This window comes from Chenopodium album, chromosome 19 (genome assembly GCF_948465745.1).
Source record: "Chenopodium album chromosome 19, dcCheAlbu1.1, whole genome shotgun sequence".
Classification (NCBI taxonomy): Eukaryota; Viridiplantae; Streptophyta; class Magnoliopsida; order Caryophyllales; family Amaranthaceae; genus Chenopodium; species Chenopodium album.
In genome coordinates this window covers 15,617,471-15,630,800 of record NC_137852.1, presented here as the reverse complement: position 1 = coordinate 15,630,800, position 13,330 = coordinate 15,617,471, and the positions used below count along the sequence as shown (strand labels likewise).

Here is a 13,330-nt window from a genome sequence, read left to right as displayed (position 1 = left end):
TCATGTCATTAAGAGTTGCAATGCAATCTAGATTAATCTTATAGGTTGATCAATCCTAATCTAATCAATCTCATGCAAAACTATGCCAACCAAATTAATTGCAACAAATAAACCATCAAGGAGCATCAACTAGCATTTCCATTAAACAAACATGCTTCCCCCTTTCCCTAGCAACTAATCTACTCACTAATCATGGTGAGATTCAAAACCAAATAACTAGAAATTGCATTGATCATCATATCTATATCAAAATCTAATAGAAATCAAAGTAATCAATAATATCAAACTCAAATCCAAGAAAAAACAAACATTAAGCATAAATAAAATAGCAAGTAAGTAAGAGATGAAAGAAAGAAAAGATTCTCACTAATATTGAAGATTGAAAATGAAGAAATCCAAACTTGAGTGATCAAATGTTGAGTTACAATCCAAAACAAAGAACTTCTCTCTAACTTCTCTCTAGATTCTCTCTCTAAAACTTAAGCAAAGAAAAATGAAATATATTATCCAAGAGAGTTTTTCAAAAAAAAAAGGAAATACAATTCTATTTATAGGCAAAGAAGAAAACGGCAGCCCCCCCGCGGTCTCTCTCGATGAACCCGCGCCCGCGGAGAAATGGGTACGGAACCCTCCGCGGGCTTCCTGGGCAGCACCCGCGCCCGCGGCCTCAAAGGCCCGCGCCCGCGGCTTGATGACCCGCGCCCGCGGCGAAGTCCCCTGCTCCCAAAGGCTGATCAGGGGAGCCGCGGTCTCTCTGAGGGGAGAGACCTCTCCAAATTGCCCGCGCCCGCGGAGAGACCGCGGGGCAACCGCGGCTAGTTCCTGCCAACTTTTTGGCATTTGTGAACAATAGAGCCCGCGCCCGCGGCTTGAAGTCCCGCGCCCGCTTGATCATTGAGGTCCCGAATTGCATCCTTTGCCAAGGTGGATCTCACAATACCTACACAAGTAAACAAAGAAAGGAAATAAAAGGGAAAAAGAGCAAAATAAAGGAAAAACACGAGAAACACGAAGAAAGAGGAAAAAGGAGAAACTAAAGGAAAAAGGGCCAAAACTAAAAGAAGGAAGCAACAAAAAGGGAAAGAAATAACTTAAAAGACTACCTAATGAGTGCCATAAATGACACTCATCAAATTCCCCCAAGCTAGACTTTTGCTCGTCCCGAGCAAAACAAAGGCCAAGAAGGAATAAGAAAGGACAAATCGAAATAAAAAGAAAAAGAGGGGTAAGAATTTACACTAGGACTCACTGTCGTAGGAATCACGGTTGTTTTTAGCTACAACAAGCCATTTTGAACCTCTAGATCGCTCTAGAGGACGAGTGATGCTCTCGTAAGGGTATCCTAAGAGTTTACCCATAACTCTCCACCAAACCCCCAAGAGGCAAACCAAGGAAAGAAAAGAAAGAGAAAGAAAGGAAACAAAATCTTTACGAAATGGACTTAACAAAGAGACCATAATTCAAATGAATAACAAACTTTCTAAAGTGAATTATGGTATGCACGTTATAAGATACCTAAGGTTGATTGAAACATAAATATGCTAAGCATAGGAACTAGTTATCACACTCCACCTTCATCCCAAACAATCTTACCGCGTTCCCCCTACTAATCTCATATCTCCCCTTAGTGAGCATCTCATAGATTCCGCGAAGGAACCGGAAAAACATCAAAGTTTTAGGCTACTCGACATCTTGATTTCGCATCTCCTTTCCTTAGTCCACAACTTATGATTCCCTCCACCGATGAAAGACTCAACTCCTAGGTCCAAAGGTCTTTCCCCAAGGTTGTAACGTAAGGCAAGAAGGGTTAAGGTAGGCTAAAAATTTAAAATTTGGTGGTTATCCTAAAAATGTGAAGCAAAGACCGGCCAAATCTCAACACCAAACTTAAGTAATCACCAAACAAAAATGTATTAACACCCCCAAGCTTATTCAAAACAATACTCTACTAAAATAGAAACAAAAAGCGTGAACATATAACGCTTCTCCCCCCAAGCTAAAGGAGACATTGTCCTCAATGCAAAGAGAGGTTAAAGAGTTTTTTTTTTTTTTTTTTTGAAAGTTCTCATACACCTTTAAAGCATTAGTCCTTGCCTCTTTCTCAATTCGGACGGCTTTTACAGAAGCATTTACCATTATTCACCAAAAACAACTCAAATATGCTTACCAAATCGAACCAAACTCCAACTTCATACACCACAATCTCCAAACATTGACCCTTGCTTCACAAAAACCAAAAAGAAAGAGAACGAAACAAAAGGCTCAAAATGTCTAAATATGCGGCTTGAAAAGAGGGAAGAAGGCTCAAAGGGGTAACAAGTAGGCAAATGTATCCCCAAATCCAAGAAGTAAACATAAAATGGACTATCCTAACCTAAAAAAAAAAAAAAAAAAAATACCTCCCCGAAAGAGTTGCCTTTGTCCTTCCTAGGCAGTTCGGTCACGGTCTTAGGAATCATATGCTAAGATTCTAGATTAGGTTTGCGAAAATCAAGGATCCATGCCGCTCATGCAAGTATTTGATGAAAGCTTGAACAATTATACATCTCACATGGTTGTAGCAAAAACTCACTAAGGTTGTTAAATCAAAGATAGGGAGCAACTACCAACATGCCACAAACGAGTAGAATCCGGTTTCATGATCCCCCTAGTTCTAGACAACTATCTTAGCATGCTTTATCCTAGAATCAACCAAACGTAATCTCAAACCATGCATACCATAATTACCTAGGAAGACTATTATTCAAAAGCAAGAGTCCATTGCATATAAGTCCAATATTCAAAAAGAGAAAGAGTAAAAAGAAGGCCTCAAAAAGATATGCACACCACAAGAATCAAAAGAAAAGGGAAAGAAAAGAAAAGATGGTAAACTAAGATAAAGATAGGAAAGGGAAAGAGGAAAGGGCAAAGATGCAATCATAACACATTTATCCCAATCGACAAACAAGTGGTCTAATGGCCACATCGCCAAAGACCCCAAACACACTAGGTGTTAAATTCATACATCCTCGAACCGTTCAACTTCCCCTAAGTCTATTCCTAATCTAAGCAACCAAGAAAATAAAAAGGTGAAAATAAAAAGAAGTAAAATAAGAAAGACCTCACCAAGCATCCGTGCTAGATTAAAGTACCCAAAGAATTCGCAAAAGCTTCTCCAAAGGGGTCCGCAATCCAAAGCATGAGCTACGAACAAAGTGAGTAAAAGAAAAGAAAGCTATATATATACAAAGTGAAATTGTTAGTAACTTCCAAACAAAAGCAAACAATAAAGAAAACGAAAACACTAACTATATACAAAAACCTAGAAGAACCCATTATCATCAAAAAATTTTATAGAAGATCCCAAAAACATCATCCAAAGAAATAATCAACAACAAGCAACACAACAACGAGACCAATAGCCAAAATCCAGCAAAAACCTTATCAAAAACTTCCCACCGAGCCACAGGTGCCGTCCCCATGCTAACACATCCTTATGACCCTCCCCCCTCACAAAATGAAAGCATCGACCCCGATGCCGACAACCATGCAAAAATAGGGAAAAGGGGAGAACAAAAGGGAGACAAATATGCAAATAAAAGGACTAATGGCCACTCGGGCCGGCACCATCATCACCCCCAAAACCATCACCCCCATCCCAACCTCCGGTGAAACCGGGAGGAAAACCGTAATAACCCCTAAATAGGTCTTGTTGGGATGGGGTCAATTGGTCAAAGGGCGGTTGTTGAACGAGGGGCTCGGGGTGACGGGGGTCAACATAATAATAAGCGGGGTCACCCCTATAATCACTCCCCCCCCGGGGCCCTATAGTCATAAGGCGGGAAGTTGCGCCTTGGCACATCGGGGGTCTCAACCCCTTGCCAATAAGGGTACGTAGGGAGGCCATCACCACCCCGGGAAGGTACCGGCCCTTGTTGGGGCGGCACATAAGGGTAGTTAACTGGGGGTGCGACCTCCCCCCTACGTACACTAGCATCATATAAGGCACTAGTTTGATAAGAAAGAGTTTGGTGGTCGGAATACATACCATGCATGGAAAGTCTCATGCGGTCCATTTGCGCCCACATAGCCGCCATATCTTGCTCAATGTCATATGGCGGTTGTTGTTGTTGTTCTTGTTGTTGTTGTTGTTGTTGTTGTTGTTGTCTTCTTCTTCTTCCTTGGTGTTGTTGTTGTTGAAATGGTTGTTGTTGTTGTTCCTCTTGTTCTTCTCCTCGTCCTACCTCCTCCTCCTCATTCACATCCTCTAACCCGACACCCTCAACAAAATTAACATCTTCCTCCATCTCCTCCTCATCAACCCTACCATTGTCCCTAGGGACCATCCATACATTCCTAGCCTCGTGAAAAATGGAGGTAGCGGTCGGGTTAGGTAAAAGGCAGTGGTGGGTATTCCTTACTAGCCAAGAGTAGGTACCGGCTCTCTTAGTACTAGTAATGAAGCGGAGGGTGTTAACTTGCCTCAAATTTATCCAAATGTCCTCACTCCCTCCAACCGGAGTGCAAGATTCCAAGAATCGCTCTTGGTTGAAATATCTCACCAACCGGGTCACCATGCCCCCACAATTAACCTCCCCCGTATTCACCCCATGCATTATCTCCTTGCACCCTTCCATGAAGATGTACCCAAAGTTAATCCTAGAACCCAATTCCGGCTTAGTAGCCATCCACAAAACCATTATCTCCTCCCGAGATAACTTACCCAAATCTTGCTTACTATAAACCGAGTACCCAAGAATTCTATGAAGGATCCTAAGGGCCGGATGAATGATCTCACTAGCAAGGGAAGTTTTGGAATCAAATTGCTTTTTGTGGGCTATGGTTCTCCACCAAGCAACCTCATTATACTCACTTTGGGCATGGGAGAAAAGGGGTTCGAAAATATCCCCATCGGGGTTGAAACCTAAGGCCACATTAAACTCGGCTAGGTTCATGGTGTGTTTGATGTTGAAGAGTTGGAAGGAGATGATGTAGTCGGTGTCCCCAACCCTATTGAACTCGAAGGTGGAGAAAAACTCGATTGAGGGTTCCAAGTAAGTACGGGGGTTAAACTTCAAGAATTCACCTAAGCTTAGGTTGTTTAGAAGCACCTCAAGATCATTATCTATCCCTAGCTTGGCCATATCGTCACGGAAATAGTGGCGGGAGGGTCTAAACCTACGGTCCTTCATTTTGTTGTAAATGGGCAATTGCTTGGACCGGTTCCACAATTTTAGAGGAGGGAGAGGAGGAGGGGCGTCATCTTGGTTAGGAGAGTGTGTTTGGGGGTTAGGGGTAGAGGATTGGCCTTGAGAAGATTGGCCGGGAGATTGGGTTGAGCGGTTCTTGCTACTCTTTGATCGCCTCAACAAATTCATTTTTTGTTTTTTTTTTTTTTTTATCACACAAGTTCACAAAAAATGCACAAGAAATAATCCAACTCCCTCAATCAAACAACAAACACCTCAAACACACACAATCCTCCTTCAAATCCAACCAAAACCCCCAAAAACTACAAGGTACCTGTTTCAATCAACACAACAACCAAAATTCCAACAACAAATACCATTATTAACAATCATCCATCAAATATATGCAAGAATATCTAGAGAAATCAATCATCACTCAAAAATACCAAATTTCACAAAAATAATCATGAAACACAAAAATCATGCTCAAAATCAAGATAAACCAACCAATGTAAAGAAATCAAATGAAATTGACAAGAATAATACAAAGGTTAGAAGTATACCAAGATTGGAGACTCAAAACAAGCTAAGAGCACCACACACTACCGGAACTTGCCGAAAAATCACGAGAAACTTGAGTAGAAGTGATGAAAATGGAGAAATAAGGTAGATTTTGTGAAAATTTGATGGAAAAATTGAAGAAAGGAATAAGGATTTGATGATTTGGGGTTAGGGTTTGAGTGTATGTAGAGAGAGAAAGGGGAAAATTAGAGAGGAGATGAGAAAATAAGAGAGGAGAGAGAGGAGAGGGGTGCGTCCGGGTTTAAGAAACCCAGATCCCCGCGCCCTCTCCCGATATTGCCGCGGTCTCGGGAACTCTCCCGCGCCCGCGGAGAGACCGCGGGACAACCGCGGGGAGTTCCTGCCCGATTTTGCTAATTTCTTACCTGATGGGTGCCGCACCCTCTCCAAAACAGCCGCGCCCTCTCCAAAACTTCCCGCGCCCGCGGAGAGACCGCGGGACAACCGCGGGAAGTTCCTGATCCAATTCTCACATTTTGGCTGATTTAAGGGCCGCGACCTCTCCAATTTGCCGCGCCCGCGGAGAGACCGCGGGGCAACCGCAGGGAGTTCCTGATCGGAATTCGCTTTGAAAGCTGGAGATGCCACCGAGGTCTCTCCAAGCCCTCAGGGAGCCCTCTCCCCTGCACTCTAAACTCTACATAAAACCCAAAACCTCTTTCCAACAAGTGATGACAATGGGCAACCTACAAAACAAACACAAAACCAACACAACATAAGAGCGAAAACTAAACAAAGAAAAAGAAAAGAAAAGAAAAATGAGATGAGAATTCGGGTTGCCTCCCGTAAGCGCTTTTGGTTAACGTCGTTAGCTCGACGTGCTTCACCCACTCAAAGTGGCTTGATAAGAATCATTTTGTGAACAAGACCAACAAACACTCCATCAAAGTACTTCTTGAGCCGATGACCATTAACCTTAAATGAAGAAGAGGAATCCAAAGGAGAAATTTCCACGGCACCATTACCAAAAACATCCTTCACCAAGAACGGACCACTCCATCTTGACATGAGTTTTCCGGGGAACAACTTCATTCTAGAATTATAGAGGAGGACTTTGTCACCTACACAAAATTCCTTTTTCTCAATCAACTTTTCATGAACCTCTTTGGATCGAGCTTTGTAGGTGCTAGCACAATCGTAAGCATCAAGTCGAAGCTCCTCTAATTCATGAAGGTCCAACCACCTCTTCTCTCCCGCACTTGCTAAGTCAAAATTGATCTTCTTGATGGCCCACAAGGCACGATGTTCAAGCTCAACCGGGAGATGGCACGATTTGCCATAGACAAGGCGATATGGAGTGGTACCAATGGGTGTCTTAAAAGCCGTCCTATAAGCCCATAGAGCATCATCCAATTTGTCCGACCAATCCTTTCTATTGCGAGCAACCGTCTTCTCAAGAATAAGCTTGATTTGACGATTTGAAACCTCAACTTGGCCACTCGTTTGAGGATGGTAGGGAAGCCCAAATCGTTGATGCACACCATGTTTCCTCAACATCTTTTTGAAGGCGTTATGGACAAAGTGAGACCCATTATCACTTATCACCGCTTTTGGGACACCAAACCTTGGAAAGATGATCTTCTTAAACAACTTCAACACAACCTTGTGATCATTTGTTGGAGAGGCAATGGCCTCAACCCACTTAGAAACATACTCCACCGCCACAAGGATATATTGATTCCCATACGAAGAGGGGAATGGTCCCATGAAGTCAATTCCCCACACATCGAACACCTCCAATTCAAGGATAGGTTGTTGAGGCATCTCATTTCGCTTGGAAATGTTCCCAACTCGTTGACATCGGTCACACGACTTAACAAAGCCCCATGAATCCTTGAAGAGATGTGGCCACCAAAAACCACTTTGAAGAACCTTGGTAGCGGTCTTGGAAACACCCATGTGCCCACCGCTTGGGTCCGAGTGGCACATTTTTAAAACACTAGGCACCTCTTCATTTGGAACACAACGCCTAAGTAAGCCATCAACCCCACGTTTGTATAAGATGGGATCATCCCACAAATAGTGCCGTGCTTCTCGTTTGATCTTCTTCCTTTGGTTTTTGGAGAATGAGGGTGGAAACTCCCCACATGCTAGAAAATTTACCAAATCGGCATACCATGGGAGTTCCTTCACCTCTATGGCATACAAGAAGTCATCAAGCATTCCATCTTCTATTGGTAGACCATCGTCATGAATTTGATCCCCTTCAAGGCGAGAAAGATGGTCCGCCACAACATTCTCCGCACCCTTCTTGTCTCTAATCTCAATCTCAAAGGCTTGCAATTCAAGCACCCATCGGATCAACCTTGGCTTGGATTCTTTCTTGGCAAAGAGATACTTGAGGGCCGCGTGATCCGTGAAGACTATGGTTTTGGAACCCAACAAGTAACACCGGAATTTCTCAAAAGAGTGCACAATTGCCAAAAATTCTTTTTCCGTTGTTGTGTAGTTCTTTTGAGCCCCATTGAGAGTCTTGGACATATAGTAGATCACATGAAGCTTCTTGTCTACCCGTTGTCACAAAACACCTCCAATCGCCCAATCACTCGCATCACACATCAACTCAAAAGGAAGATCCCACCTTGGGCCTTGAACAATAGGAGTAGAGATTAGGGCCTTCTTCAATCTATCAAATGCTTTCAAGCACTTGTCATCAAATTTGAACTCAACATCTTTTTGAAGAAGGTCATTTAGGGGCTTAGCAATGAGTGAAAAATCTTTGATGAATCTTCTATAGAAACCCGCATGACCAAGGAACGATCTCACTCCTTTGACATTCACCGGAGGTGGAAGTTTCTCAATCACGTCAATCTTGGCCTTATCCACCTCAATGCCTCTATTTGAAATCTTGTGCCCAAGCACTATACCTTCCTCCACCATGAAGTGGCATTTCTCCCAATTCAAAACAAGATTGACTTTCTCACATCTTGCCAAACACTTCTCAAGATTCACAAGGCACTCCTCAAAAGAAACACCCCCCACCGAAAAATCATCCATAAAGACCTCCATTTCCTCTTCCAACATATCCCCGAAGATACTCATCATGCACCTTTGGAAAGTAGCGGGTGCATTGCATAACCCAAAGGGCATTCTCCGGTAGGCAAAGGTCCCATAAGGACAAGTGAATGTGGTCTTTTCTTGATCATTAGGGTGGATGGGGATTTGGAAGAATCCGGAATACCCATCGAGGAAACAATAAAACTTGTGCCTTGTTAGTCTCTCAAGCATTTGATCAATAAACGGAAGAGGAAAGTGATCCTTCTTGGTGGATGTGTTTAGACGTCTATAGTCTATACACATCCGCCAACCGGTGACCGTCCTAGTTGGAATGAGCTCACCCTTCTCATTCTCAACCACGGTCATGCCCCCCTTCTTTGGAACGACATGGACGGGGGAGACCCACCTAGAGCTAGAGATGGGGAATATTATTCCCGCATCCAATAGCTTGGTGATCTCTTTCTTAACTACTTCTCCCATTTGGGGATGTAGTTTCCTTTGTCGTTCAATAGAAGGAAGGGCGCCTTCCTCAAGCGTTATGTGGTGTTGGCACAAAGCGGGGCTTATACCTTTAAGGTCATCAATTGTGTACCCCAAAGCACCCTGGTGTTTTCTCAAAACACCACATAACGCTTGAGCTTGGCTCTCGCTCAAGGATGCACTAACTATCACGGGGTAAGTGGAATGAGGGCCCAAGAATTCATACCCCAGGTGTGATGGTAGAGGTTTGAGCTCCACCATAGGCACAGCATTACCTTCTTGTGATGTGGCCACTTGCAAAGCCTCATTGCTTGAGATTTTCAAACATATTTGCTCATCCACTTCCTCCACACTTCCATCAAGTAACTCCTCATAGAAAGTCATCTCCTTGCTCGAAGCACCTACCTTGTCTTTGTTCATCAAAACATTCTCAAAAGCATCGTTAGAAGTGAGCAAGTGCTCATGCATGGAGGACACAACAATATCAAGTGAATCAATCATCATGCAATTTTCCAAAGAAGAACATGGATACTTCATGCTCTCATTCAAATCAAATTCTATAACCTCTTCTCCTACCTTAAGGGAGATCTTAGCACTTCTCACATCAATCATGGCTCCCGAGGTAGCAAGAAAGGGTCTACCTAAAATGATTGGAATGTTGGCATCCTCATCCATTTCAAGAACAACAAAATCCACGGGAAACACAAACTTCCCAACCCTCAAAGGGACATCTTCTACCTTACCTTTTGGAAATTTGATAGACCTATCCGCTAATTGCAAGGTAATGTTAGAAGGTAAGAGTTCCCCTAGCTCAAGTCTTTGATAAACCGAATATGGCATTAAGCTCACACTAGCTCCTAAGTCACATAAGGCATTATCAATTTGCATTTTATTAATGGCACAAGGGATGGAGAAGTTTCCAGGATCTTTCAACTTGGGTGGCATTTTGTTCATGATGATAGCACTACAATTTTCGGTCAAATTGATGGTCTCCACAACCTCACAAGTTCTTCTCCCACTCAAAATGTCTTTGAGGAATTTGGCATAATTTGGCATTTGGTTGATCACATCGGTGAAAGGTAGAGAAAGGTGGAGTTGTTTTAGCATCTCAATAAATCTCCCAAATTGTTCATCCAATTTGTGTCTCATGAATTTTTGTGGGTAGGGGAGCTTGGGTTTCACAATCTCTTTCTCTACACTCACCTCTCTAGGTGTCTCAACCACCACCTCATCTAAAGATGCCCTATTCCCCTCATCCTCAACCAAAGCCTCCCTAGGAATCTCCTTATCTACACCCCTCCTAGGCAATCTCTCCTCAAGAACCTTTCCACTCCTTGTAACAATAGCATTCACGGGTTTCTTGGGATCAAGGCCTTGGGAAGGTAAAGAAGAAGGGCTTGCATGATTATTCAAGGAATTAGCGAGCTGAGAGATTTGGTTTTCAAGCATTTTATTGTGGGTCATCATTTCATTGAATTTTTTATCACTCACGGCCATGTATGTGTTCAACAACTTAGTTTGATTCTCAATTATCTCTTCCAAATTAGTTCTAGGTGAAGAAGGTTGAGAATAGGAACTTTCACCTTGAGTCTTTGGAACAAACCCGGGTGGGGGACCTCTTTGAGAATTATTTTGAAAATTTCCCCGTCCTTGATTGTTCCAATTTCCCCTATTTTGACTTTGGCCATAGCTTTGATTATGGTTCCCCCCACCTTGATTATGATTACCACTACCTTGGTTATGATTTCCATAACCTTGGTTTTGGTTACCATAATTTGGGCTTTGATTACCATAATTTTGGCCTTGATTTTGGCCGCTATAACCTTGATTATTATAGCTACCACGAGAACCTTGGTTCCCTTGGTTTCTATAACCGCCACCTTGGTTATAGTTGTCAAAATTGCCTTGGCCTTGGTAGTTCCTATTCCATTGACCTCTTTGATTATCAAACCGTTGACCATTGTTATTCGACACATAATTCACATGTTCACTCTCATGGTTATCAAACTCATCAACACATTCATTAGGACAAGTACTAGAGTCATGATCATAAGATCCACATGCATCACAAAACAAACAACCCATAGGCATATTATGTGAAGAGGGAGGGGGTTGAGAGTTAGAAGGAGTACCTCTCCCCTTAAATTGGGAGGGAAGATTCGAGGTTTGAGAAGAGGAAGAAGTGCTCTCCAACTTAGCTTTGATTGCGGTGACCTCCTTTCCTAAGTTTGTCATTTGGGAGGAAAGGTTGTTGATTGCATTTAGATGGTCCACCGAATATAATGAAGATTGCTTGCTTGAAGAGTCCCTCTCCCCATCTTGCCAATCCCTATAGTATGTCACCACGTCCTCGATGATGTCCACAACTTCTTCTTCGGTTTTGTTCATGATAGGGCCACCGGCTCCTCCATCAAGGCATGACTTGCCTTGGGGACTTAAACCGCCATAGAAGATTTGGATCACTTGGTATGTGGGGATTCCGTGGTGAGGGCACTCCCTTTGATACTCTTCGAATCTCTCCCATGCTTCGTAAAGGCTTTCACTTGGCTTTTGCTTGAACCCTTGAATCAAGGCTCTTGCCTCCGCCGTCTTCTTTTGGGGGTAGAAGCGGGACAAGAAAGCCTTTGTGACATCGTCCCAAGTTCTCAAGGAGTTGGGCTTCACCTCTTTGTCTAGCCACTCCAAAGATCTTCCTATTAGAGAGAAAGGGAACAACTTGAGGCGGATGAATTCTTGAGAAACCCCATTGACTTTGATGGTGTTGCAATATTTTTCAAATTCTTTCAAATGGTTCAATGGGCTCTCATTCTTGGCCCCACTATATTGCCTTCTCTCGATCAAGGTGATCATTGCCGGACGGATTTCGAAGTCATTTGCTGGGGTAGTGGGAGGAGCTATTCCACTTTCAAATCTATATGCCCCGGGCACTCCAAGCTCCTTCAAGGCCACTCTAGGATTTTCACCCATGCCTTGTTCTTCTTGAATTTCTTCCTCGCTTGAAGAGCTATAAGCCAAAGATCTAATATCCACTCTTCTTCTTGAAATAGTCCTTTCTATTTCCGGATCAAGGGGAACAAAGGAACGATTACGGGCTCTATGCATGCAAAACTCAAACAAAAAAAAATATTAGTAGCACGGCTACAAGTGTAGCCTAAAGAAACAAAATCTTTTTGTTTTTTTTTATAAAATGAAGTAGACTCAACAACAAAAGCTAAGCACCAATAGCATTCCCCGGCAACGGCGCCATTTTGACAAGAGGAAAATGCATGTCGTTATCTACCCTTTCCCCAAGTCAAACTAAATTTGTAAACACCTAACCAACCTTATATGAATATAGGGTAAGTTAAGGGTCGATCCCAAGGGAATGCAATGATGAAAACTAAAGTCTAAGTCAAGCTACCTCGAAGTCGAAAATGAGGTTATGGTTGGTACCTAAGTGAACTAGATCGAATTTAACTAGTAATCAAGGGGTCTAAACACTAGGGATATGGGTTCCACATGCAAGATCAATGATAATGCTAGAACAAAACTCAATCAATTAGCTCAAGTATTGCAATGGACAAACAATAGTAGCAATCAAGAGAGCTCAAATGCTATCTCCTATAGGCCAATCTAGTGGTCACTATGAAAGGCAAACCAAGAAGAATCACAAGCAAACCCAATCAATTAGAGCAACCTTCAAATCAATTGGTCATGTCATTAAGAGTTGCAATGCAATCTAGATTAATCTTATAGGTTGATCAATCCTAATCTAATCAATCTCATGCAAAACTATGTCAACCAAATTAATTGCAACAAATAAACCAATCAAGGAGCATCAACTAGCATTTCCATTAAACAAACATGCTTCCCCCTTTCCCTAGCAACTAATCTACTCACTAATCATGGTGAGATTCAAAACCAAATAACTAGAAATTGCATTGATCATCATATCTATATCAAAATCTAATAGAAATCAAAGTAATCAATAATATCAAACTCAAATCCAAGAAAAAACAAACATTAAGCATAAATAAAATAGCAAGTAAGTAAGAGATGAAAGAAAGAAAAGATTCTCACTAATATTGAAGATTGAAAATGAAGAAATCCAAACTTGAGTGATC

At 42.4% G+C, this 13,330-nt stretch overlaps 1 pseudogene; it reads left to right on the top strand.

Annotated features, from left to right (window-relative positions):
- The first annotated feature begins 11,703 nt into the window (after window positions 1–11,703).
- LOC145596254 (small nucleolar RNA R71) lies at window positions 11,704–11,802 on the top strand (annotated as a pseudogene).
- The last annotated feature ends 1,528 nt before the right edge of the window (window positions 11,803–13,330 follow it).